The sequence below is a fragment of the Mauremys mutica genome, unplaced genomic scaffold, assembly GCF_020497125.1.
Source record: "Mauremys mutica isolate MM-2020 ecotype Southern unplaced genomic scaffold, ASM2049712v1 Super-Scaffold_100104, whole genome shotgun sequence".
Classification (NCBI taxonomy): Eukaryota; Metazoa; Chordata; order Testudines; family Geoemydidae; genus Mauremys; species Mauremys mutica.
This window is the reverse complement of record NW_025423269.1, coordinates 355,488-377,786: the sequence shown is the minus strand read 5'-3', so window position 1 is coordinate 377,786 and position 22,299 is coordinate 355,488. Positions and strand designations below refer to the sequence as shown.

General features: G+C 53.5%; 2 non-coding genes and 1 pseudogene across 2 annotated transcripts; 2 read left to right on the top strand and 1 right to left on the bottom strand.

The window, feature by feature from the left end:
- Positions 1-1,391: 1,391 nt before the first annotated feature.
- LOC123359310 lies at positions 1,392-1,578 on the bottom strand (annotated as a pseudogene).
- Positions 1,579-17,028: 15,450 nt separating this feature from the next.
- TRNAL-CAA lies at positions 17,029-17,110 on the top strand. The gene has a single exon. It is a non-coding gene; the product is annotated as a tRNA-Leu (tRNA).
- A 3,875-nt stretch (positions 17,111-20,985) lies between these two features.
- On the top strand, positions 20,986-21,057 carry TRNAE-UUC. Its single transcript has one exon. It is a non-coding gene; the product is annotated as a tRNA-Glu (tRNA).
- Positions 21,058-22,299: the final 1,242 nt, after the last annotated feature.

Below are 22,299 nucleotides of genomic sequence, written 5' to 3'. Positions count from 1 at the left end.
ATTTTAAAGCTTTTTCATTCATTCGTTTAATACAACCTTCCCTCCCCGCAGTCTATGCTGTCTCCCTCCCGCTTCTCCAGCGGGAAGAAGCAGCGGGCATCAGCACCAGACAGCAGCTGCATTCAAGCAATCCCACCTATTCGGTGCCTGATTGGAAGAAAACCTTGCCAAAATCGTCCTCCAACAATCCCTTTCGAAAGCACGTCTCTAGCTAAGCGCCGGCCATTTCTCCTGCAAAGACACCCTCCCTGCTGCCAGTCCCCGGCTACCCTGATTAACGTCGTAATGACTCGTTTTTTAAAACAAGTGGTCACGAAAGAAAATGGATCGTACCTTTTGCAAACAGCTTTTTTGTCAGCAGATGGCCACGTTCTTCACAGAAGTGGGGGGAGCACACTTTGTAGTTTGTACAGGTCGAGTTTATTGCCCACCCCCGAGGCTCCCAGCACCCCTCAATTCACTCCTACAAGCTCCCTATGTGCCCTCTCCCATCCCACTCTTTTTAGGGACTCCCTGAAATTCCCCCAATCTCATCCCTTACCAGAGAATCTCTGCACCCTTATTCTCCCCATACCAAGTTCCCCACACTTCTTCCCACACCAAAGGCTCAGTTCACACTCCCATTCCCACTTCCCCATGGCAGGGACTCTGTGTTCCCTCTATTCCCCCATGCCGGGGTCTTTGTGTACTCCCCATGCCAGGTTCTTCCAATCTCCATAGGACGAGGGGTTCTGTGTACCTCCACTTATCCCCTCGCTTCATTTCAGGGCCCCCATTCTCTCCACCACTGTAGGGATTGTGTGCACCCCTATTTGCCTCTTCTCCCCCATTCCTCCCTCCTTCCCAAACCAAGCTCTCCCAGTCCCCTTACCTGCCAGGGGTTCTGTGGGTCCCATTTTCTCCTCCCCCACTTCCACCCTACAGCCTGTACTAAGGGCTCAGAGAGGCTCCGAGAAAGTTGCATACCAACGAACTGGCAGAGCATTAGGGGTAGAAATAGGGGCTACTCGAAATGGGGGAGAGGGTGGAGAAAAGAAGAAAATGTGGAAAGTGGAGAGAACTTGCAGAATTAATATCCCTGAGCCTATAACTTTAAACTAGAACGAGGGCGGACAAAAGAGAGGGACACTGCATAAAAAAAGTGGACTTAGAAGTTCAAGCAATTAGAAGTTCAATTAAGCAACTGTTTAAATAAAAACTGTTGTATTTTACACTGCATTTTCTTCTTCATGCTATTGGAAAACTTGCTGAAAAACACCCACATCCTCCCACAATACAGAAGCAATAATATTAGTTACAATCACTACATCCCTTCTCTATATATACACATCAGAAACAAAATTTAAACACCAATTTCAAAAAAATGTTTTTAATGTAGTTTATACAAACTAACCACTCAGTCTGTGTTCTTTCCCTTCTACAACCCCCAGAGGGAAGAAAGAAAAATCATCAATAACAGACAACAACTGCATCAAAGCAATACTGCTTACTCGCTTTACACTCAGGAAAGAGCACTTTAACTCATCCTCCTACTTAGGGAGACCAATCACTTTGTGTTAAAACAACCTCCCAAGGCTATAGTCTAACGTCTAAAGCGCCCATATTTAGTGGTTACAATGTGTAATTTAATACATCAAATTTCCCTATGATCAGAGAGACAGCGAGACTGACAAACAGCACACTGTATGCATGTCTCATTGTGGCACCTAACATATGAAGAAACTTTTTAAAATGCCCTCTTTAGCTTCTGTTACAAATAAACGTCTTCCCGAATTTCACCAATCACTTCTTCTAACTAACAGAGGAACACCCCTTCAGCCAATCAGATATTTCTTCCATAGCTCGTACTCATAGAGGTGGGACTAACAAACGGGAACTGGCTACGTAGGAATGATGCATCGGAACAGTTACACACAAGCAGGAGGCATTGCAAGAGCTGAAGGTGCTGACCTGCTTCAGAAGAGATGTACGCAGTAAGCAATCCGCTCTTAAAGCAATGACGTCTGTTCCCCAGAGATCCCTGTTAGGCCTGCTCTACACTACACATTTATACCAAATTTAGCAGTGTTAAACTGAATTTAACCCTGCACCCTTCCACACACTGAAGACCTTTACCCCCAATCGGGGCTATTGCAGATTATGCATTCCTTACGCCACCTGATCTTAAAACGGTTGCCCAGCTCCCAATGGGGTCCAAACCCCAAATAGATCCCTTTTACCCTCTATAAGCTGTAAAATCCTGTGACCAGGGCAGCTGCCTAGCAGCCTGCGCAGCTGCCTGCCAGCGTGTGAGCTCATATGTTAGAATCCTGATAGTGGCAGCTGGGTGACAAAGAAATGAAAAGCCAGCAGAGTGGTGCAGCAGAAGCGTGCTGGACCTATAACCTAGAGATCAATGGATCAAAACCATCCTCTGCTACGTGTGTGGACCCTAGACAGATTTAGATTATTTAAAGTAAACCACGTTTACTATTTTATTTTAATAAAGGTTGTATTGCTCTAACCCCTGGCCGGGGGGAGAGGAGATGAGCCTGGCCTTTAACTGGGAAGGAGCAGAAGCATGGGAGGCATGGCCCCCGTGAAGTGTGGGGCCAGGTGATGGGGGACACAGCCCCCCAATTTTTTTTGTCTAGCCCACCTCAGTCCCCCACCAAACGAGAAGAGTCTGATGCCACCTGCTGGTCACTGGGTGTCACTGCTGCTCCATGGGAAACATGCTCTGTGCATTACCCAGATTGGTGAGAAACACACTCCGTGCATTACGGTGACTGGTCCGTGGGGGTCACTGCTCCTAGAAGGCAGACACACGCTGTGCATTACGCCACCTGGCCACTGGGTGTCACTGCTGTATCAAGGGAAACTCCTTCTGTGCATTACCCTGAATGACCACGAGGTGTCACTGCTGCTCCAAGGGAAACATGCTCTGTGTGTTACCCTGATTGGCCACTGGGTGTCACTGCTGCACCAAGGGAAACACTTTCTGTGCATTACTCTGACTGGCCACTGGGTGTCACTGCTGCGCCAAGGGAGACATAAGAACGGCCAGACTGGGTCAGACACAAAGTCCATCTAGCCCAGTATCCTCCTGTCTTCTGACAGCGGCCAGTGCCAGGGGCCCCAGAGGGAATGCACAGAGCAGGTAATCAGCCAGTGATCCATCCCCTGCCACCCATTCCCAGCTTCTGGCAAACAGAGGCTACAGGCACCATCCCTGCCCACAGGGCCGGCTTTAGGAAGTGCGGGGCCCAATTCGAACAGTTTTGACGGGGCCCTTGCAGGGATGACTTAAAAAAAAAACACTTAAAAAAAACCACCTTTCATTTCTTACATGTATTATTTACTTTCCATGACTAGATACATAATAACAAAATTATATATTACTACATAATATTGTATATGGCTCTTTTCTTACTCCCACTTGGGTACTTTCTACCAATATCTCTTGATCTCTTGCCCATATTGATAGAAGTCACCACATTCTAAAAGAATATTAATTATAGATTTTCACTTTCATATTAGGAAAATAATTTGTTTTGATAGTTGTACAACTGATTTTCTTCAATAATGTTTATTTTATGCCCCCTCCTTCCCCCCAGCACTGCCCAGCCCCATGGAAACACTGCCCCCACCAGCGCTGCTCGCCTCGCAGAAACAAACCCTCCTTCCTCAGCGCCACCCCATCAAAACAGCTGTGGGCCAAAGAGGAAGGTTTGAGGGGGAGGGGGGAGAAACGGCACCCATAGGCAAAAAGAAGTATTCCATTCTATGCATCCGAAGAAGTGGGCTGTAGCCCATGAAAGCTCATGCTGAAATAAATTTGTTAGTCTCTAAGGTGCCACAATTACTCCTGTTCTTTTTGTAGATACAGACTAACACAGCTGCTACTCTGAAACCTGGCACACATAGGGTGACCAGATCACAGCAGTAAAATAGGACCCACCCCCTCCCCGCTCGGCCCCACCATCACACTCCTCTTCACCCCCTAGTCCCCCACTGACTTGCTGCGTCCCTCCTAGTCAGTCCCCCACCCACCACTCGCCTCCTTTCACTTTCTCCCTCCCCTGCCAGAAACCCCCATGCCCACCCCTAAACCCCCTGCTGGCTCACTGCTCACCTCTGTGCCCACCTGCCACTTGCCCACCCGCTCGCCCCCGACTCGCTGCTGCACTCCCCCCCCCCCCCGCAGTATATAGCCTTATTCAAAGACCCAGGGGTCACTATATTACTGCACACAGCAGTCAATCAATGGAGTTGTAGATAAATCTCTGCATTATGCATTTTTGTATAACTTTTACATGACTTTGTATTGAACCTTAGTAATATGTTATAGCAGGCCCCTAAGGTAGTAGAATAAGATCTTCTCTCCACTTTGTAATCAATTGCCCTATTGAATGAATGAGGTGTGAATGAGGAAGGTGTGGAAGGCAGCACCTCCAGACAGCTGCAACCCTTGGAGAGGGGCTGGGATCCAGACCAAGGAGCTTTGCCCAGGGCTGAGTGGGACGGAGTTTGGGTGCTGGGTGCAGGCTCTGGGCTGGGGCACGGGGTGGTATGCAGGAAGGGTGGAGGGGTGCAGGTTCTGGGAGGGAGTGCGGAGGGGTGGGTGCAGGCTTTGGGACAGAGTTTGGGGGCTGGAGGGAGGTGCTGGGGGGAAGGGACTGCCATGTGGCTTCCTTCCTCCCCTGTTGTCCCTCACCATAGCCTCAGTGGGGGATGGAGCTGCCCCTTGCCCAGTGTTTGCAGGAGTGGTGGCTGGGGGGAAACCCAGTCAAACTCTGGTTTTACTCTTTCGCTGATGGGTCACCTAAACCCCTTACAAACTCCTTCCCGCCTCTCTCACTCCCCTTTTCTACTGGGCTTGTTTGATCTTTTTGGTGGAGCCAGATGAAAACCACAAACCCCAATGAGAGCAACAGGCTGGAAGACTAGACTGAACCCACCACCCAGCCTAGTCCATCCCAGAGCCCAGGACTGAGGGCAAATGTCCCCCCACCCCCAGGGCACCTGCTTCCACTCCTGGCCTCTCCCAGCGCTGCCAATGATTCTGTGTGGCTGCATCGGGTGAGATTTCAAGCAGACCCCACAAACCCCCGCTAAATTCACCCCTGTTTTGCGACCACTCTGCACCAAGAGCACCTACCTTCCCTGCCCTAAAGCTGCTGGATGGCTAGAAAGCTGAGCTGGGCATTTGATTGATTTAGAATATTATCATGCCCCCACCCCCCAAAAAAAACCTTAATATCCACAAAGCTTTAGGGGGGGGCTATTCCCCCCCACCAAGCCGGTCTATTTCATTGTTGCAGGGCAAACGAAGGAGCCATAGTTTAATGGAAATATTCAGCCCCTACAGCGGTCTTGCAGCAGGGAAAGCAGAGTTGATGGGAAGGGAACTGGTTTGGACAGGAGCCCCCGTCCTCCTCCTTTGCAAATAATTTGGAGAGGGGAATCTGATCACTCAGTGCCTCAGTTTCCCCTCCTGTGGGGAGGGGGGGGAAGGGAGATAAAAGTCTCAGCCTGCCCTGTTGCAGACCTTTCGCATTCTCCCCTCTTGATGTATTTGGTTTCCTCCTCCAAACCTCCCTCTCTCTCTCACCTGGAGTTCACAGCACTAAGTACCGGCTTGGGGCTTTTTTCCTGGGTTACATGATCCCAACTTTAGTTTTGAAACAGACACAGGCAGGCACCAACTCACCCTCAAACAGCAACACCACGTAAACCACAAAACCAACCCAATATTACAACCCTACGGGGAATCGCAGGGTCAGACACTCACCGCTGGAAACCCCAGCAGCTGCTCAGGTGAGTGAGGTGCACTGCAGAGATTCCTGTCTCCCACAGACCAGAAGCCCCCTCGGCGTCTCCTCCAGGTGAGTGCTGGGGGTGGGGGAGGGGGAGGGGAAGGAAGGCTGCAATGCACATGTGCCTTCTCCCCCCTCCCCCCTCCTGACCTGCAAGTACAGCCAGGGGCCCCCTCTGCCTCAGCCGGCCAGCGTCTCTAGTTGCCTAGCAACAGCTGCTGCTTCCAGGAGACGCAGAGCTTTGCTTCCGGGAGAGACGCTGCGCGGGGCCCTGTCAGGGGCGGGGCCCAGTTCAGGGGAATCGGGCAAATCGGCTTAAGGCCGGCCCTGCTTCCCACACACCCCTCCTGCCTGCCCCCAATCTCCCATCCAGAGCCTGCAACCCCATGCCTCCTCCTGTTCCCACAACCCCCTGCACCAGCCCAGAGCCTGAACCCAGCACCCAAACTCCATCCCAGAGCCTGCACCCCAGAACCCCTCCCCCACCCAAACTCCCTCCCAGAGACCAGCCTCTCACCCCTTCTGCACCCAAACTCCCTCCCAGAGCCTGCACCCCAATCCCCAGCCCAGGGCCTGCACCCTAGACCTCCCCACACCCAAACTCCCTACCAGAGCCGTAGGCAAGTGGAGGGTGGAGTTTTGGGGGGCAGGGTCTGGGCGGTATGAGTGACATTATTGGCCCACTGGGAGGACTGGAGGACTGGCACCGGCCCTAAGGTAAATTGAGGTTGAGACCCTGCTTTAAGGGATTGGAGCAACGCTGGAGAGACTGACGGGCAGGGAGCTGGGGAGCCGTGTGTGCCCCAAGGAGAGTTGTTGTTGTGCTCTGGTGACACAGAGTCGGGGTGGGGAGTTTGTAAGCTGTGGTGTTTGTATAGAGAGAAAGTTTACTCACTTCCAGGTTCAAAGCTGTTCCTGCTCTGGGCTATGCATGACACTCTTTGTTGCAAGTATAGCTCAGTGGGTGACTGTTTCCTTGCAGGATAATGGGTTCCTAGTTCCAATCCAAGTGATTCCCTTTAAAAACTTTTCGAATGAAAATGGATTTCCAGACCCATCTCCAGTATGTTCAGGAGTTCGCTGAATGGGGACAGGGGTTTGAAATGAATTTAAACACTCAGCATTTTCCTGTGCAAATGAATAAAGACCTAGCAGAGCTGTCCAGCAGCTGAAATCAGTTCCAGTCCTCGGCGTCTCTAAGAGGGACACTCGGTAGCTGAGGCATGTGGGACACCTCTGTGGTGAGGACAGGTGAAAAAATGCTGGATTCAATGAAAGCTGAGACCATAGGAGGGGAAGGTGAACGGCAGCACCACACAGGGTCATAACACTCAGACACGGGGCTTCACTGTCACTGCCCCTGTGTTTTCCATCATTTCTATCCTAAGGAACACACCCTCCCCCCCCCCACACTGTCACACACAACCTTCTCCCCTTGAGCCCCATCCAACCCTCCCCCTCCCCCCCACACACGCCATGGGACACAGCCTCAACAGGGGAGCAGAGAGCCGAAAGGGCCACAGGAGACCAACGGAGCTAGGCAGGGATAGAAAAGACTTCCCCTCCCTTCTCTTCCCTTCCCTTCCCAAGAGTCCCGTTAATCTCACCCATGGGATGTTCCAGCACCGTGTGGGCTCAAAGCACCAACCTTCCCCTCAGCAACGGAAGGGGGAACCAGCTCTATCACATGGAAGGAGACTCCCCACCTCTGCTGCTGCCATCCTGCAGCCATTAGTATGGATTTGTTTTAGCTAATGCAACCCCCTCAACCCCTAATCCATCCATGAATCAAGGAGACAAGACCCTCAGGTGGGCACCAGAGGTGCAATGGGTTAGTGCACAGGACTTATAATAGCAGTGCTGAGTGGACCGGCCGATGGCTCTCTTTGCAAACGGACGCCATCAGACTGAGCCACGAGGCGTGCTGCAGGATAGCCCCTCCCCACCAAAAAGCAATGCCGTGACCTGGATTCGAACCGAGGTTGCTGCGGCCACGGGGCAGAGTACTAACCACTGTACGATCACGGCCAGATGCTGGGGGCGCAGGCAGCAGCCTAGCGCAAAATGCTCAGCTCTGCGCTCTCGGGGGCGGCCTCCTACCTCGCCGGCGGCCACAGGTCTTTCTCAAGTCTCCCCATTACAGTCACAGGTCAAATGCTGAGCAAAGGAAAAAAGACAGGAAGCCAATCCCATGCCTGTCCCTTTTTCTGTCTTCCTCCACCCCTGGACCAAGTCCCTCCCCGTTTGTCTGGGCCATTGTCCTCATGCCCCTGGCCAGCCTATTTCCCTTTGCCGCTCTGAAACGTGTCCCCACATGCAGGCCCCGGGGGAGGCTTTGGCTAGGGCGAGCGTGTCCTTGCGAGGTCATTGTCTCTCTGGAGGTGAAAGTCATCAGTGCGGGGTGCGAAGAGAAGTGGCCGTTGAAGGAGAATGCAAGGCATGTGGTGGGCAGGCCAGGGATTTCTTTGTCCCCCCTTCAAAAGGGGTCAGCCTCCACATCAGGGAATCGAACCCCGGTCTCCCACGTGACAGGCGGGGATACTCACCACTATACTAACGAGGAAAGGGGCACGGTGAGTGGCCCCAGCTCCCACAGACCAGCCTTGGTCAGCGTACACCTACACCGTCGCATGGGCCCCAGCAGGCAACAACACCCCTTGCCCTCTTCTGCTTCCCAAAGGCTTTGGCCGCAGCAACAGCCCTGGGAAAAGCCCTGGCCCTCCTCACCTGCCCTTGCCCAGCAGGACGCCTTTCCGGGCCTACACAGCTCCTCACACAACACCCGCCTGGGACCTTGCCCTCCCCTACCAGCTCAGCAGCACCTTTTTTCCTCTCAAAACCTCCTCTTGACACCCTCCCCCTTCCACACTTCACACTCACCTCATCACAAACTCACCCACGGCCCCTTTGGCTTCCCAAGCGCCTCTGGAGGGACGCAGCTTCCCAGGCATGCAGATCCGGCTGATGGCTCCCAAGTGTGCAAGTCCGTCCCCGCAGAGCTGCCCCATAGGGTGACATTGAAGAAACTGTGGAAAACGGGACGGGGGTGGGGGGGTAATAGGCTCCTATATAAGAAAAAGTCCTCCCGGACCGGCCTGTCCCTTTAAACATGGGACATCTGGTCACCCTGGAGCAGCCCTGCCCTCCTGCTCCCCGGTTGGTGCGTTTGTAACCCAGGGGCTGAAGCCGACGCGTGAAAGGGAAGTGAGCGAGCTCGGAGCTCTCCGGCGCCACCTGCTGGGAGCAGAGGGCAATGACTGAGCTACGTCCTGGCTAATTTAAATATAACCTGGTTCTCTGCCGGGTGGCTCCACTGGAGAGCTGGGGAGTGGCCTGAGTGTGGCAGCACCTTATTTGCATATTAAAAGCGGCAGTTTGAGACCATTGGGGTAAAATATGAGTAAGTTTTGGGGTTGGGCCCCACATGTTTAGTGCAGGCTGTGGGGAGCCGGGCTGAGCAGAGCCTGCCCCGACGGGGAGTGTGATGTCACCCTGAGCTGGGAGCGTGTCGCCAGACATGGGGAAGGGGCTGGGGGTGGGAGAAGGTAGGTTGGTTTTCTTGTTTTTGGTGGAGTTTTTCTTGTGTAAATTGAGAGTCTGTCTAGGGGTGGGAAAGGGACTTCTGCTTTGGGGGCTGTTTGGGGGAGTGACACACGCGTCCTTGATGGTGGCTGTTGCAGTGGGGCATAGGACAGGTGGGGGGCGGGGGCTGTCTGGGTGCTTGAGATCGGGGGCGTTCCTGGTTGGCTGGTGCCTTGGCCTGCCTAGCATTTTCTGACAGCTGATCTCCCATTGGCCCTGGCGTGGGGCGGGTCTCTGAAAGCTGGTCTCCCATTGGGCCCTCCCCAACTGATGTTTCTGACAGGCTCATCTCCCATTGGTGACGTTGTCTGATAGCGATGCGGGGAGGAGCTGCCAGGGACTTGTGCGCTCAGCGCCGCCCACGAGAAGCAGCGCGCGGGGCCGGGTCCCGCTGCCGGGCGGAGGAACCGAGACCGCAGCAGCGGCGCCGCTTCCCGCCTCGCGAGAAGCCGCAGCACCGGGGGGGGGGTCACAGGGCGCGAGGCGCTTCCGCGCGCGGCTGTTTCCTGCCGGTCGCGGGGTGACAGTTCCTGCCCGGGGCGGCCGGGGGGTCCCGATGGCAGCGGGGGGCTCTGGCGTCAGCCCGCCCGCGGCGGCTGGGAGCTGCGGGGCCACCTGCAATGGCCGGGGGCTGCGGCTTCTCCTCACCCCCCCCGGTGACTGGGAGCTCCGGGCTCTGCCTGCGGTGTCTGAGCGCTGGGGGCTCCTCTCCTGCCTGGGGCGGCCGGGAGCTCCAGGGGCTTCGGCGCTGCAGGGTCTGTTAGCAATGACGTGGGGCTGCAGGGTCCTCCCGCCATCAAGGCCTGTTGGGAAACCCTGGGTCCATCCGCAGCAGCTGGGAGCTCTGGGGTCCACTCGCAGGAGCTGCAGGGTCCATACGCAGTGGGGTGGGGCTGTGGGGGCTCCCCGGCCACCCATGGCTGCTGGGAGCTCCAGGGTCTGCCTGTGGGAGCTGTGGGGAGATGAGGGGTTTGGGGTGGAGGAGGGGGCTCCAGGCTGCAGGGTGGGGCCGAGGGATTCAGAGTGCAGGAGGGGGCTGTGGGTTGAGGCAGGGGGTCAGGGTCCAGGACGGGGTGATGGCTCTGGGGTGGGGGCAGGGATGATGGGTTCCAGGTGTGGGAGGAAGCTCTGGGCTGGGGCAGGAGGTTGAAGTGCAGGGGGGTGAGGGCTCTGGGGTGCAAGAGGGGGCTCTGGGTTTGGGGGGCTTCAGGGCTGGGGCAGGGGGTTGGGGTGCAGACTTACCTTGGGCGGCTCCTGGTCAGCGGCGCAGCAGGGGGGACCTACTGGCCACTTCCAGGGTGCAGCGCGGTGCCCTAGGACACGTAGGAACCAGCCTGCCTGAGCCCTGCAGCACCACTGACTGGACTTTATAACCCAGTCACCCCACTGGGAGCTCCAGGGTCCCCCTGTCCCATGTGGTGGCTGGGAGCTCTGGGATCCACTCACAGCAGCTGGGAGCTGTGGGGTCCATCCGTGGTGGCATGGGCCTGTGAGAGCCCCTTCCAACACTGGTGGCTGATAGCTGTGAGGCCCCCACCGGCCGACAGCTCCAGTCTTGCTGCCCCAGGGCTGAGGTGGAAAATGTCACTGAGATCTCTGAAAGTCACAGATTCTGTGACCCCCCTTTATATAATCTTAGCCTTAATAGTTGTTGACTGTCTCTCTCAATCTAGTGGTCTGCTCTAGGGCACATGGGACAGGGAAGACAGAAGCTCACCCCCCAGCACAGGTTTGGGCAGAAATGGCTCTTGGGCTATTTGCTGTGCATGCAGAGGACTTGTCCAGGCCGGTGGAGCAGCTCAGCCAGATGAGGAGCTGGAAGAAGGAGACCTGAGCAGCCTGGACATCCCACTTTTTCTCCACAGCCACTGCCTGTCAGCAGGATTCCTCCTTCTCCTCCTCAGTGAGACCAAATCTAAGCACCTAGACAGCCGGTCTGTCCGCTGCACCCCAATCCCTCATGCCAGAGCCTCCCTGCCAAAGTCCTGTACCTGGCTCCAGAGAATTGTCTCACATCTCGCTGGGAACTCGACTTCTTGTGTCCAGAGAGTCTCGGCCCCACTCAGTAGAGGACCTGAGAAACACAGTGTCTGCCTTTTCCAAAGAAGTGCTTGGAAAGGTTTTGTTCCTGTGACCACGTGGCCTAATGGATAAGGCGTCTGACTTCGGATCAGGAGATTGCGGGTTCGAGTCCCTTTGTGGTTGTGCTTGTACAATTTTACCTTTGTGCTGTAAGTCCTGCTCCCTTCAGAGCTGGAACCTCTTCTTGGCCGCTCAGGCCAATGCTCTGGCTTCAGCTAGAGCCCCGGGAAGGAGTTGGGGGTTGGGTGTCACAAAGGCTGGGGCATGAGCCCCAGGTGCTTCCAGTCTCACCTTTGCCATTCCTGACTTGCCAAAGAAAATGGGTGGGCTCCCGGGCTAGCGTGTGGAGCAGTTTCCCTCTTCCAAGTGTGCGCCTGTCCCTGTGCTGGAGGGGGTTGCTACATGGCACCTTTGGAGCCTGGGTGTTTCTCTGCTTCTCGCCAGCTGGGGAAAAGCCTCTTGGGGTAAAATCTTCTGCCCCACTGCCAAAGTGAGCACCTTGAGTGGGAATGGTAAGAGGCCCCACCAGGGGGGCTGGCCCTGCTTTCCTACCATCTTCTGATGTTGGCCAAAAAGCATCAGCAGCCGCCCTGCATGCTGGTCTGTGGGTGGTTTTCAGTGTGGGTTCGGCATGCCAGGGAGCAGGGAGCAGCCTGTCTGTGCGTCTCTGTGGCTGTCTGCTGGCCACGCATAGGCATGGTTCTCCCCTCCTCTTTCCCTACCCTTTGTTGTTCTGTGGCTTTTAAGCCTTCCCTTGGAGCTGTCAGCACCAGCCGCCTCTGTCCTAGGTGCCCAGAGGAGGAGAGGTGTGCTGGGCTCCAGCCTGGGACTCTTCCTCCCTCCTGCCTTTCCCTGACTATGAAACCTGGCCCTGACACTCCTTTCTTCAAGCGCTATGTGGGCAAGAGGAAAAGTGTGGTAGAAAGCACAAGGGCCAAACTTGTGGGCATCAGAAATCCCAAACACCCAGTCAAACCATAGCCACTTCTAGACCCCATTCCAACCAAAGACCTGGCTCCAGTGGGTATGAGTCACTCAGCACAAGGTAAACAACTCATTCTTAGACAGCTGGAGATAGGAAAGCACTTGGATCTCCAGGGATTTACCACAAGGTCCCACTGAGATTTGAACTCAGATTTCAGCATGCCAACCATTACACCATGGGACCAGCTTGTGCTAGTGTCTCTGAACATTGGTGACCCTGTCATAGAATACCAAGGTTAGAAGGGACCTCAGGAGGTCACCTAGTCCAACCCCCTGCTCAAAGCAGGTCCAATCCCCAGACAGTTTTTTATCCCAGATCCCTACATGGCCCTCTCAAGGACTGAGCTTACAAACCTGGGTTTAGCAGGCCAATACGCAAACCACTGAGCTCTCCCTCCCTCACAGGGCCAGCTTGTGTAAGGGGACTGTTGGCCCTTTACTAAAACTGAGTGGGGTTTTTTAGGTTGGCTAGTTCCCAGTCCCAATAGAAGTGGGAAGGGTCAATGGGAAATCAGGACCCTGAGACTGACAGGACCCTGGGGCAATGGTCACCAACTGGTAGGGAACAAGTGAGAATTTGTTAATGAGTAAAATTCCTGGTGAAAATTGGCAAAGCTGTGGAGAGTTTGAAAAGTTCCAGTGAATTTACACATGAAGATACAAACAGAGAGAAAGAGAACATCACAGACTGCACAGGCCCACACAGACATAAACAAAAACCAAACCCGCACAGCACACAGAGCCATAGACACATAAGGGAAAGCCACACAAAACATAGAACAAATCCACACCAAAAGGTACAGCAAAAGCCCACAACAGGAAAGCACAAAAACCACATACCAAAAGAATACTTAGCAAAAAACAATCTGCATGCAAAAGTCATACACACACACACACACACAAAACTATGCAAGGCATCCACAAAAATCACACAGGACCCACATGCACATCAACACGACAGACAAAAAAACCCCAACATACAGAAAGCCAGGCAGGGTTTGAGTCTCACAGCGAAGAGGGTGAGCACACAGGTGATTTGGGGAGCAAAGACTGAGGGGGAGTCGGGGGCAGTGCTCTGGGCTCTGCCTGACCCCTCCTGACACAGGCGGCTGGTGGAGAGCAGAGCCTGGTAGATCTGTGGAATCTGCCCTGCTCTCTGTAAAGCAAGGGGACCTCTGTGTCTTCTGAGCTGCGACTGTATTTTCTGCAGGGCAAAATGATTGGCAGAAGCCATTTGCTTAAAGAAAACTGGTGCTATAGGTGAGGTTTAAACTCACAAGCTCAGCATGACTCCACACAGCACTGCTCTGTAAGTACCGGGCACTAACCCATTGCACCACTGGACCCTGCTTTCAGGAGCTTGTCTCCATGTTTCATGGATGGATTAGTGGAGTGGGGGGGTTGCATTAGCTAAAACAAATCCATATTAAAGGCTGCAGGATGGCAGCAGCAGAGGTGGGGAGCCTCCTTCCATGTGATAGAGCTGGTTCCCCCTTCCGTTGCTGAGGGGAAGGTTGGTGCTTTGATCCCACCCGGTGCTGGAACATCCCATGGGTGAGATTAACAGGACTCTTGGGAAGGGAGGGGAAGTCTTTTCTATCCCTGCCTAGCTCCATTGGTCTCCTGTGGCCCTTTCGGCTCTCTGCTCCCCTGTTGGGGAGATGCAGAGACAAGCCCCCATCTGGGTGAGTCACCGAGAGGCTGTGTCCCATGGCGTGTGTGGGGTAGGGGGGTAGGGGTGGGATGGGGCTCAAGGGGAGAAGGTTGTGTGTGACAGTGTGGGGGGAGGGGGAGGGTGTGTTCCTTAGGATATAAATAATGGAAAACACAGGGGCAGTGACAGCGAAGCCCCGTGTCTGAGTGTTATGACCCTGTGTGGTGCTGCCGTTCACCTTCCCCTCCTATGGGCTCAGCTTTCATTGAATCCAGCATTTTTTCACCTGTCATCACCACAGAGGTGTCCCACCTGCCTCAGCTACCGAGTGTCCCTCTTAGAGACGCGGAGGACTGGAACTGATTTCAGCTGCTGGACAGCTCTGCTAGGTCTTTATTCATTTGCACAGGAAAATGCTGAGTGTTTAAATTCATTTCAAGCCCCCCCCCCTCGCCCTTCAGCGAACTCCTGAACATACTGGAGATGGGTCTGGAAATCGATTTTCATTCAAAAAGTTTTTAAAGGGAATCACTTGGATTGGAACTAGGAACCCATTACCCTGCAGAGAAACATTCACCCACTGACATATACTTGCAACAAAAAGTATCATTTATAGCCAAGAGCAGGAACAGTTTTTAACCTGGGGGTTAGTAAACTTTATCTCTGTACAAACACCACACCTTACAAACTCCCCACCCCCGCTCCATGTCACCAGAGCACAACAACAACTCTCCTTGGGGCACACACAGCTCCCCAGCTCCCTGCCCGTCAGTCTCTCCAGCATTGCTCCAATCCCTTAAAGCAGGGTCTCAACCACAATTTACCTTAGGGCCAGTGCCAGTTCTCCAGTCCTCCCAGTGGGCCAATAATGTCACTCATACTGCCCAGAACCCGCCCCCCAAAACTCTGCCCGAAACCTGCCTAAGGCTCTGGGAGGGAGTTTGGGTGGGGGAGGAGGTCTAGGGTGCAAGTCCTGGGCTGGGGCTGTGGATTGGGGTGCAGGAGGGGTGCAGGCTCTGGGAGGGAGTTTGGGTGGGGGAGGGGATCTGGGGTGCAGGTTCTGGGAGTTTGGGTGCAGGGTGCAGGCCCTGGGCTGGGGCAGGGGGTAGCGGGAACAGGAGGAGCGGTGGGGTTGCAGGCTCTGGGCGGGAGATTGGGGGCAGGTGGAAGGGGGTGTGTGGGAAGGGGATGCAGGCTCTGGGAGAGAGTTGGGGGCAGGGGTGTGTGGAGGGGGGAGCAGGCTCTGGGAGGGAGTTTGGGAGTGGGAGGAGGTATGTGGGGAGGGGGTGAGGGTGCAGGCTCTGGGAGGGAGTTTGGGGGCTGGGGGTATGGAGGGAGAGAGTGCAGGCTGTGGGAGAGAGTTGGGGGCAGCGGTGTGTGGGGGGGTGCTGGCTCGGGGAGGGAGTTTGGGTTTGGGAAGGGGGAGGGGGAGGGATGGGGGTTCAGGCTCTGGGAGGGGGTCAGGGGTGCAGTGCTTACCTGGGGCTCCAAGGCGGGGCGGGCTGGGGGGCCTCCGTGTGCTGCTGCCCGCAGGCATCACCCCCACAGTGTCCCATTGGCTGCAGGGGGTTGGGACGGGGGCAGCGCATGGAGGCACTGACCCACCCTGCCCTGCCATGGGGAGGGGCCGGCAGCCACTGGAGCGAGCAGGCAGATGCTGCTCAGCTCCGCTGCACTGCTGGGGCTCCTGGGAGCGTCAGGTGGGGCCAAGGGAGTGACCTGGTCCCAAAACTGCTGGAGCCCCACGGGCGAGACCTGGGGACCAGGACTGCCAGACAGACAAACACCTTTAAGAGGAGGCGTCCCTCTCCCTGTCAAAAACTGATCTTCCTCCTTCAGTTCAGGGACAGCCTGAATTGTGCCTTATCTCGCCAGAGCCAGAGGACTGAAAGCAGCAACATCAAACCCCTGTGTAGCTCACAGGAATGGACATAAACACTCCCTGGTATATGAGGAGATGTTCAGTTTTGCCCTTGGTCAACTACAAGGCTAAAGGGAAAGGAGGTGGCGCCAGGTATAAAGAGTGAAACACGACACATCATAGTTATGCCCATGGTGGCTGCAAAATCTTTTGATGTACTTCTTCTTATCAGCCGTGCATTGTTTTCTCTGGCGTCTAGACCTTGACCAAGAAATTTGTACCTTGATAAAATAATCGACTGCCCCTGGTGAATACAATGGACTTGACACCCACTGGGGTGTCCCTACATAGGTACAAGTACTAACAACAGTGGCTGCCTTTTAGCCATAGATTTTAATCAGGGCAATACATTGAAACAAACCCCTGTTAAATCATTTCTCAGCCCAAGTCCTTCACCCACATTCCCTAGAGCATCGGGCCACCATGTGGACATTTCATTTCCGACCTCAGTTTCACACAGAGACAAAATTTCCTTTGCACAGATCCATGAACAGCAAAATCTTCCTGTGTCTCTGGTCTGAGCCAGGGCATTCGATTCCAGTGACCTCTTCTCTCCTGCAATGGCGATGGTCAGACAGAGGGGACGTGGCACCTGCATCCCTGCCAGGGAGATATTGGCTCGGCTCTTTCTTTCTGCTGCTGCTGTTAGTCCATGAAACATCAAGGGTGGAATGCAAGACTGAGTTCACGCACCAGCCCTCAGTGCCCCAGAGAAATCCTGCCCCCTGCTATTGGAACAATGTGCTGGAGATTTGACTAGGAAAGGGACTGTCTGAATTGTCAGAGTGGGGAATGAACAACAATCTACAGCAATGTCATTCACACAAACTCACTCTGATCATGCTCCAACAGGAAGGGAAATAGGCAGGAATTCTTGCTGTTCAGCCAAGGACACTCTTACACTAATGCAGCCATGAGTGTGCTGGGGAATCTGGTCTGAACAAACAATTTGAAGTGACAATTCAGTGAGAACTGAATCATCATGTAGGGCAACAAATGTGTGTCAAATAGTTGTGGCCAAGTGGTTAAGGCGATTGACTCAAAATCCATTGGGGTCTCCCTGCGCAGGTTCAAATCCTGCCAACTATGCAACGCATAGTGCTGTTGTTGTTGTTACTATTATAGTCTTAGTGCCTGAGCATCCACAGTGTGAACTGGAGCCAGATCTACTTTCACTCTGTCTACACTTAAAACGCTGCTGTGGCACTGCTATAGCACTTTGGAGTAAACAGTGACTAGAGGGGTTTTCCCATCCCTGTAATAGCTACATGGATAGAAGAAATCTTCCTTTTCTTTAGCACTATCTAACCCGGGCTTAGGTCACCTTAACTATATGGGCTTGGGGATGTCGGTTTTTCACACCCTGAGAGATGTTGCTCTGCCAGTGAAAGTGCCCAGCGTACACCAGCCCTTAGATCCCTCGTGGTATTTCAATGCAGGCACTGACCTGTGAGAGGAAAACATCAGCTCACAAACACAGAGACTGAATTCCCCACATTTAATCTCGCTGCACTTCCCAGAAAGTCACAAAATTCAATTCATTCTTGCTAGGACAGAGAAAAAATAAGTGACACTAAGTTTTTGGCTTGGTTAAATAAAATTAAGTGTTTAATTAATATAGTAAAAATCTGTACTGATTCCTCTAACTAACACCATAGCGTGAAATAGGAACAGAGACAAAGCTTGTCAGTGACGACTAATTTTGCAAATGATCTTCCCATTATTAATTTCCACGCCGCCCCCATTGGAAGTCTGGGCATCTCCAGTGTCATTGTGCTGCACTCACCTTCCCCTTAGAATTGTTCTTGGACATTTGCCTTCCTCTGCAGCGTGGGGCTCAGGTCACTTGCTGGTGGATTCCCTGCACCTTGAGGTCTTTTAGCCACGATTTGAGGACTTCAATAATTCAGACATAGGTTAGGGGTTTGTTACAGGAGTGGGTGGGTGAGATTCTGGGGCCTGCATTGTGCAGGAGGTGAGACTAGATGATCATAATGGTCCCTTCTGACCTTAAGTCTGTGAATCTTTTCCAAAATTTGGAAAATTGTGCAGTTCAGAATGTGAATAGTGACCCCGTCTCCTTCCTGCACCTGCTCTACATTGCTCCACAGCAGCTTCTCCACCTGCAGAGTCACCCCAGCACGGCAGTGCAGCTGCCCAGGGTTCAGCAGGGGCCCCTGGCAAGGACCGTGGGTGCAGCTAACAGCCCGGTGTGCCTGGCTGTGAGGCAGCTGTAAAAAAGCAACACCCCCCCCCAGAAGTACAGAGACTGAATTCCTCAACTTTAACATCATGACCCCCCTGTAGAAAGCCGCACGTGTCAGCTGTATTGTCACAGGGAGATGCAAAGATCAAGTGACACCAATTTTTAAGTTGAGTAAATAAAGTTGAGGAGATAGTTATTAACCTCCCAAAAATATACTAAAGATCCCTCAACATAACACCTGAAGGTGAAATATGAACAGAGCCAAACCTTGTCAGCAAAGGCTCATTTCCCAAACGATCCTCAAAATGTTACTAATTCCCACCCCTTCTCCGCAGGAACTCTGTGCAGTGTCACTGTTCTGCAGGCAGCTTCCCATTCAATGCTGTTGTGGGACATTCCCAGACCTGGAAATGTACCAACGACAGAATTTGAAGAGCAAACCTGGCTCCCCGCAGCAAGCGGGATTTGAGTGTTTTGTCCCTGTCACTTAGTCTTTGTCAATAGTACAGACGCCAGGGGCAGGACTCCAGGCTCTGCTTGAGGGATCCTGGCACAGGGGCTGGTCAGGGAGAAAGGATTGTAGATTCTGACCTGTGCTCTGGAGACGAGGTAATAATTGAAGGGGGCATTTTTAACACCTCTCCTCCTCAGTGTCCCAGGGCTGGAATTCTACATCCCACAGGGCCAAATGAGAGGGTGATGCCACTTGGTTAATGAAAACCAGTGATCCAGGTGAGGTTTGAACTCACAACCTCAGCATAGCTCCTCTCAGCACTGTGTGCTAACCAGTTGTGCCACTGAAGCACCTGTTAATTGTTTTCTCCCAGTTCCCTAGGTTAATTTTTTTTTAATAATTGACTAGAGCTGGAAGGGACCTTGAAAAGTCATTGAGTCCAGCCCCCTGCCTTCACTAGCAGGACCAATCTTTTGCCACAGATCACTGTGTGGCCTCTTCAAGGATTAAACTCACAATCCTGGGATTAGCAGGCCAATGCTCAAACCACTGAGCTATCCCTCCTCCCAAAGGCAAGAATTGACCCCAAAACATTCTCAGTGGGGTTGAGAGCAGGTAGCGACAAGTGTTGTACTCGGTGGGGTGGATTCTTCTTAAGGGTCCCAGGCCCCATTTGACCCTTTTGTTCTTCCCTGTGTAATAACAGAGCTGGTTAAGACTCAATGGAGAATCTTGCTGCAGACCAACAGATCTGAAATCACTGATAACCAGCTCTAAGCATTAGTCCTGCTTTGGGACAGTGTCTCTCATGCAACAAACTGCCCAGTCTGCACTAGCAGTGAGGCTCCCTCACTAACAGCTGAAATCAAGGAGAGCTGTGTGAAGTGCAGGGCCCCAGGGGTGCCTGAACAGGGGGGAACAACACCCCAGGACTTTTAAAAATGGGAGGGCTCTGCCTTGCTACTTTGAAATGACTGTAAGGGCGAGGGGGGGGAGGGGACGGAGAGCAGTGAGCAGGAGGAGGGGTCTTGGGGGAAGAGGCAGTGTAGGAGCGGGGCCTTGGGGAGAGGGGGTTGGGCAGGGGCGTGGCCTCGAGTGGCAGGGGTGGGTCTACTGTTTGGGCTCTGGTGGCCACTACTTTTAGGCAGGGCCACCCTGGGGTGGCTATTTGCCCCGGGCCCCACAGGGGCCCCACAAGCCCTGGCCGAGAATCCCTTTCCCTGGCTAGAGGCGCCTTTTTAATTTTTACTCACCCGGATGCACTTCTGTGGCGGGTCCTTCAGTGCTGCCAAAGACGTGGCACTAAACTGGTTTATGTAAAATCGGAATAATCCCATAGTGTAGACGTACCTGATATTTGCCTTCTTTCCTGGTTCGTTATGTCTCCAGCGAGCAAACTGGAGCTGTCACAAGGCTGGTTAGATGCTGCTTTCTAGCCCAGAGAGCTGGGGTTGATTTAGCATGCAGCCACCATCAGCTGGTCAGAGTAACCAGGGTGGGAGGGTGAAATTTAGGATTCTCCTACGAGGGGGAGCTGCTGTTGGACTCATCTAGTGGGAGAGAGTCTGAAAAAGCTTCTCAGATCCCAGAGAGGGGGGCAGACAAGCCAGTTCCCCACACGCCACACACACATTTTCACAGGGAATCAGGTCCCCTGAGGAAAAACTCAAAAGAAGCCCAGGTCCAGGAGTGTCAGAGAAGGGAATCACTGTTTGCCTTAAGAGGTGGGTGAGGGAAACCTGCAGGTCCGTAGATCCCTCCAGCGCCTGATAGAACCATTTGTGGGGAAGGTCTGGGGAAGCCGAGGAGGACAAGGAGACGGGAAAAGGGCTTGCAGCTGTTGTGCAATCCCCATGCTCCAGCAGAAGGGTCCGGGGGGCTCAGCACTCAGAACTCACAAGATGGCAAAGCTCAGAGCCCCATTACACAGAGTCAGAATGTGATCAGCTCACACCCAGGGCGAGCAACACCCCTCCCTTGGTCTCTATGCCAGAGCTCTTATCAGCTCAGTCCTTCCTGCAAGAGTTGGCTGCTGAGAGGGTTGCGATGGGGTAAATGAAGGCAGAGGAGGATTGTTCCTCATGGGGTTTTTTGTGTGGCTCTGTGATCCTGCTGGAAGAAGCATCATTTGAGTTTGTTTCAGTGACTTGGGTTGGGCTGAGGTTGTGACCCTGAGTACAGGGGTTCCTGCACTTTCTGCTCTTAACCCCTCAGGGAATGGACAATGGAGCAGCTTCAGAAATTGGATAGAAAGCAGCCTAAGAAAGTGTAGCATAAGAGAGAAGCAAAACAGTGTCATCACCTTCCCTGGTGGTCTAGGGGTTAGGATTTGGCACTTTCACTGCCAAGGCCTGGGTTCAATTCCTAGTCAGGGAAAAGTGACTTTAAACCAAAAAACCTTTAGTTATTCTTCACTTGCAATGTAAAGAAATCCATGTTATTTTCCTGATTCTCCCATCGTCCCAGTGTCTCCAGGCACCAGAGCAGCAAGCAGGTGCCTGGGGCGGCTAATGGAAAGAGGAGGCTTCAGTGCAATTTGGCCCTCTCAGTCCCTCTTGGAGGGAAGAACTTTCTGCCAAAAGTGGCAGAGGTAGAGCTGCCGCTGATTGTGGCTTTTTTTTTCTTTTTCCCCGCTTGGGGTGGCAAAAATGCTGGAACTGGCCCTGCTCCATGGAAGACAATTTGTTAAATCCCAGATGAGTGCAGTTCTATCAGTTCTCAGCCTGAGTCCTTAGGTCTTAATCCTGAGGATATTGTCCCACCATGGGGCCATTTCCCGCCTCTCTTTCCTAGGGAAGCACAATTTTCCTTGCACAGACACAGGAACAGCAAGATCTTTCTCTGTCCCTTGTGCAAAGCAGGGGGCCAAATTCCATGGAAACAATGGACAAGCAGGGGGCCCTGGGGACATCCAGCCCTGGCCGTGAGATGTTCCCTCCCCTCTTTCTTTATGCCCCTGTTGTTATTTCATGGATTGTCTGGGATGGGGAAAAGCTGAGTTCACTCCAGGTGGAGGGTAAAAAGGACCCCAAAAATCTCAGGACCCAACCCCTGCTACCAGGATCACTGAGGTGCTGGGAATTTGAGTAGGAAAGGGACTGTGTGAATTGTCAAGGTGGGGAATGAATAACAACTAGATCCACCTCATTAACCACTGACACAGGCTTATCCTGCTGCAGCTAGAAGGGAAACTGAGAGTGATTCTTTGCTGTTCAGCCATGGAAACAGTGACCCAATTGCACCGCAGTGAATGTGCTGGGGAAAGCTGGACTTCACAGGCAGGTGAAAAGAGCAGATCCTAGAAACACCTGGAGCTTCCCACTCTACTTCTGCCACCAGAGTCAGGTGCCGAGCGACTCACAGGGCCCCTCCCCTCCCATTCCCTTGCAGCAGGAGGTGGCAGCACCCTCCACCCAATGCAGGAGAGAGGGCTGAGTGTATCTCTGCACCCTGAGTCCAGGGCACCCACTCTCTCTGCCCCACACATCGAATCTGGACCTGCTGAAAAGTGACCCCTAAGAACCAGCAGCCTCCAGGACCGCAGGTTTGGCCCTCAGAGGAGGGAATGTGTCTCCCATGCTGCTCTTAAGCCACTGGATGCTCTGGAAATAGGACACC